The sequence below is a fragment of the Austrofundulus limnaeus genome, unplaced genomic scaffold, assembly GCF_001266775.1.
Source record: "Austrofundulus limnaeus strain Quisiro unplaced genomic scaffold, Austrofundulus_limnaeus-1.0 Scaffold28, whole genome shotgun sequence".
Taxonomy (NCBI): domain Eukaryota; kingdom Metazoa; phylum Chordata; class Actinopteri; order Cyprinodontiformes; family Rivulidae; genus Austrofundulus; species Austrofundulus limnaeus.
In genome coordinates, this window is record NW_013952430.1 from 217,444 (window position 1) to 222,432 (window position 4,989).

Below are 4,989 nucleotides of genomic sequence, written 5' to 3' on the forward strand. Positions count from 1 at the left end.
GCTCAATGCTTCCCTTAGCTAACTCATACGTTTTACATGCTCTAAGGTGAATTTTTTTTATTTGCATTGAAATAAATAGATCCTCCTAGGTTAAATATGATATCCAGTCTTCAGAAAACTACAAAGGTTTCTGGTAATAAAAAATAAATAAATAAAATGGTCCTGTAGCCTCAACAGGAACCTGCTTTTGCACAGGACCATGAAAGAAGCCTGTGTGGGCATTTTCTTAAGAAAGAAGACATGAAACACTGCAGTGTTGGAGCAGCTGCCCCTCCTGTGGTGGGACCCTGAACATAGTAACCTCATATCAAAGCTTGGCATGTAGCAGAGCAGCCAGGGAAAAGGCCATTAATTATTGAGTAGCATACGGTAACAGGCTGTGAGCACTTGCTATGCCTCAATGTAAGGAAGACTGGCACTTCATGTTCTATTATCTGTTGTTAACCTCATTATTGTTTTCACATCTCACAGATCTCAGTGAAGAAGAAGAAGATAGATAGTTGCCATTCCTTCTTTCCGAGTGCACACAGAAAGTCCAAATACCAAGACATGGACTGAAAAAGACTGTTCTACACAGCTCAACACAACTAACATATGCACAGTTGGTTAGTTTAAAGGGCAAATTATTGACTTAAACACTGATATAACATGTCAGCCTTGGGGGATTTCAACGGAATCACCTGCAGTTTTCCGCCTCTCTCTATACTTCACTTCAATGCTTTATTCAAAAGCTTGTGTGCTCTTAATTGCTTTTAACAACCCTTACTGGGAATTTCCCAAAGAAAATCAAACAAATGTATTTGCTTTAGCCTCTTGGGTGTTTCTGGCAACCACACTAATATTTAAAGAGGACAGGAGGAGCTGTTTATTCAACCACCAAAGTTAGAGTTTAGTGGACAACTCGTTTTGTCTCGGGTATCTTGGTGTGAAACACTGCCAGAGATCGACCTCTTTAAGCATCTCTGCACCTTTCTTCAACTTTACACCAAGTCGTGTCTTACATAAGGGCGTAGTTATTACCTGCTGAAGGTGAAGGAAGAGTGATGGTGTTTTTGAGTAAGCTTGTGTGCAAATTTTCTGGCATCGTTAACAATATGAACCCCTCAACACATAGAAAACCTAACCTAACCCAATCCAAGATGGCCACCACAGCAGAACAGTAGCAAACCTCTAAATGGCTCAGTCAGTTTTGCAGAATATGATCAAATCTGTTTAAGTGGTTGATCATGATCTCCAACTTACTCTTTGAGAGCTAAATTATTACCACACGTGATCTGTTTAAGACATATGCCTATATGGTAGTGTCCCAATATCTGTATCAGGCCCAATACCAGTATTTTTAAAAGTACTTGTACAAAATGCCCTGATACTCGAAACCAATTGTTATGATCCTGTTCCTGTCTGTCATGCTTGTCATCACCCTGCTCCTGTCAGTCTTGTCTTGCTCATTGCCTCTGCCCCTCCCGTCACTGAAAACTCAATCAGCTCATTTTACTCACCTGTTCCTGTCAGTATAAAACTCAGCTCCAGCCTCCAGTCCCTTGCCAGATTTTCATTAGCCCCGTCTATGAACTTCCAGCGATCTTGTTCCATGTCCTACTCTTGCCTTGTGATCCTGACCCTTTTCATGTCTCTTGGTTTAACGAATCCTGCCTCAGTCCTTGTCGGTTCCTGCCTGCCATCTGCTCTCACGGTAACGACTTTGTTTCTGTCTCTCGGACTCATCTCTCTCGTCTCACCCCTGAATGGTACCACGCCACATCGGACTTCCTGGATCTCGACCACGGAACCCTTCTCTGGACCAACGACTCTGTCTGTCCCATCCAACCTGGTAACACTCTCTGATTATCCGTGTATGACCTTGGCTTTGTTTGTGACAAAGAGAAACCCCCGCAACATAATTCCTGTGGCTACCGCTCCCCGGAACCAAAACCACACGGCTGTTGTTTCCGCCCGGACCCAGTCCCGCATCAGAAGGTTGGTTGCTTGTATTATTTTCACCAATAATATATTCTTGTTGAACCAACCTGACCCAGTCTCTTTGTGTCCAGACCAGCCGTTTCCGGGTTCCTGGCTCCCATCGTCAACAGCACTTTTTCATAATAAACTTGTTAAATTGCTGTGTGTGTTCGGATCTCATTCAGAGTTCAAAGACCCATTCTTAACACCAAAATCAATATCAAGATCTATATTATGGTATTGATGTTCCATTCAATGTTGTACTTCAAGTAAAAAGCTTGTCTGTTCCATGTTTGACATTTATGCAAGTTGAAAGGAAATCCAGAATGCTATTTTTATTTATTTAAAATGTTAACAGTATACTGTAAATTTTATTTAACACAGTCAAGAGGGAATATAGGCTTATAAGGAAGGAGAGCCACAGTGTTCTAAACAAAAGAAATGTATTTTTAAAGTTATTGTGTAATGTTTAGTTTTTAACTCAGTAAGTACACTGTATCAGTACTCGTATCAGCGAGTAACCAAACTAAAGAACTTGTACTCAGTTTGAAAACTGCTTTGGGACACCCCTACCAATAATAATCATCTACACTGGCTGTTAATTTGAGGTCAAAATATTTGTGGTTGAGCATTTTTATTGCTTCATAATTTCTATTAGCTGTGGTGGCCATCTAAAATTTGGGTGACTCCAAAGGTTAATTAGTTGTAAATTATGCCTACTGATTATTTTCTGACAGCTGCATGAAAATCCATCCAGTGTTTCACGAGATCTAACACAGAAGATTAACATACAGACATCGCACATTTGCCTTTTGGCATGTTTATAGACAACCAACACTTTTGTTTAACACAAAGTATTTTATTTCTGAAGATTTTATAATATCTTGTAACATGAATATTTAATTGGAACTTGTAATTTAGTTGATGCAAGGATTCAGATAAGAGTTTCAGTATGGACAATGTGAATTAAATTAAATCCTGGGAAGACTTTCACTGTTTAAAGTTCTCTTTGTGTTCTCCACAACATATAAAACACATTTAGTTTGCTTGTAAAAGTGAATGAACTCAGCAGGGTTGACTGGACATGACTGCTCTTTGATCACACCTTGGTTTGTTTCCTCAGGCCTGTGACTCTTGACCCCAGGCAGAAAAGGGTCAAGTGCCCCCTCAGCTAAGGGCTAATGATCCATTTAACACTTTTCAGCTGATTTAGTGTGAGGCATGATGAGTGTGTGTATGTGTCAGGGAAAGAGTGCTGTTGTTAAACCACTCACACTTTTACAATGTATAATTTGACTTTAACAGGACGAACTGACAAATGACACAGAACAATGTCTCTGTTTGAGCTGAGGCTGGATATTGTTGAGTTTTTCTGCTGATTTTGCACCTCCAATAAACAGTTTTGGTATGAAACCAAGATTGTAAAAATACCTTCCAAACAAGATTCTTTTTTTAATCAGTGGTGATGGATGTTCACCACAACCGGGTCTTCTGTACCCCACCAACCCCCACCTGCCAAACTAACAGAGCTATACAGCCTAACAGTTCCATACTCAACACAATTTCTACATCAGTTAAACGTTCTCTTAAACCCGTCCTGCTTATTAGTGAAACAATGGGAAAAAATCAAGTCAAGAAGACATTAATTGCATCGAGCATAAAAAAAGATTCTTTAAAAATTATTGTGGAAAATGACCTTGTTCAGTGACAAAGCCTACAACACAGTTGTGCTGGACCCCAGGTAGTGTCAAGTAGGGCTGCAACAAACCATAATTTTTATAGTCGACTAATCACCAATTACTTTTTTCGATTAGTCGACTAATCGGGTCATAAGTTAATTGAATATAAAATATACAGCTTATCACACCAGAATGCAGCTGCTATTACAATATATAATCATAGTTAGATTTTAGCCAAATGCTAACTAAAAATAATTGCTGTGGAAGGCAAGTTCTGCCTTACAGATATTGCATTGCACAGGTTTCTCTTTCATTTTCTTAAAATGATCCCACACTTTTGAGCTTTTGAGCCATTGTCAGGTAGCCATGATACCACAGCCTGTCTGTATAATGTCTTGTGACGTCCACGGCCTACCCCAGTTACCACTACTGTGCATGTGTGTCAAGGAATGCGAATGGTACAGAATGCAGCAGCCCGATTTCTAACTGGCACAAGTGAAAGAAAACATATTACTCCTGTTCTAGCATCTCATCTCTGGCTTCCGATTCATTTCAGAATTCCATTTGAGATCCTCCTGTATGTCTTTAAATGCCTTAAACAACTCCACCCCCTCTTACCTCTCAGATGTAGTGCATCCACTTGTCCCACAGCGCTCTCGTAGATCATCTGGTCGGCTGCTTCTGAAGGTCCTTAACTCTTGTCTCAAACTGAGAGGTGACAGATCCTTTTCTGTAGCAGGTCCAAAACTGTGGAATGATCTACCATTACATGTCAGACAGTCTTTTTCCCTCTCTGTCGTCAAGTCTTGTTGTGACTGTAATTTGACTATGTCCTGTTGTGTCTGTCTACTGTACAGCACTTTGGTTGGCCTTGTGCTGTATGGTATGGTATGGTATGGTATGGTATGGTATGGCTGAATTGTATTATTGAAGATTTTGCAGACATCTTCTCCCGCTCCCAGATAACCACTGCTCACTTTCTTTGATTGCTGTGTGCAAGTGAAAAAGGGTGGTGATGGGTGACAGCGGTAATACATAATTAGCAATGAGTCACACTTGGAGTATGTTTTACATCCAATGAAAGCAAAAACGTTAACAAATTTAGGCAATTTAGGGATATTTCCACAATTGTGGTCTTGACTGATCGTGAAATAAAATCTTGAGTCCTCAATATCCAACATTAAGTCAAGACCAAGTACAAATGCAGTCCAAGAGATTACCAAGACCATCAAAAAGGGGGTTTTAAGTGTGGTCTCAAACCAAGACCGGTCTTGAGTACTACAACACTGGCTCCAGATTTTTATTATTTTTTTTATTTAAATTTTTTATTCATTTCATTAAAACATACAAC

At 39.8% G+C, this 4,989-nt stretch overlaps 1 long non-coding RNA gene across 1 annotated transcript; it reads left to right on the top strand.

Annotated features, from left to right (window-relative positions):
• The first annotated feature begins 1,386 nt into the window (after positions 1-1,386).
• Positions 1,387-2,120, top strand: LOC106515314 (uncharacterized). The gene is made up of 2 exons (XR_001309991.1): positions 1,387-1,977; positions 2,052-2,120. It is a non-coding gene; the product is annotated as an uncharacterized LOC106515314 (long non-coding RNA).
• The last annotated feature ends 2,869 nt before the right edge of the window (positions 2,121-4,989 follow it).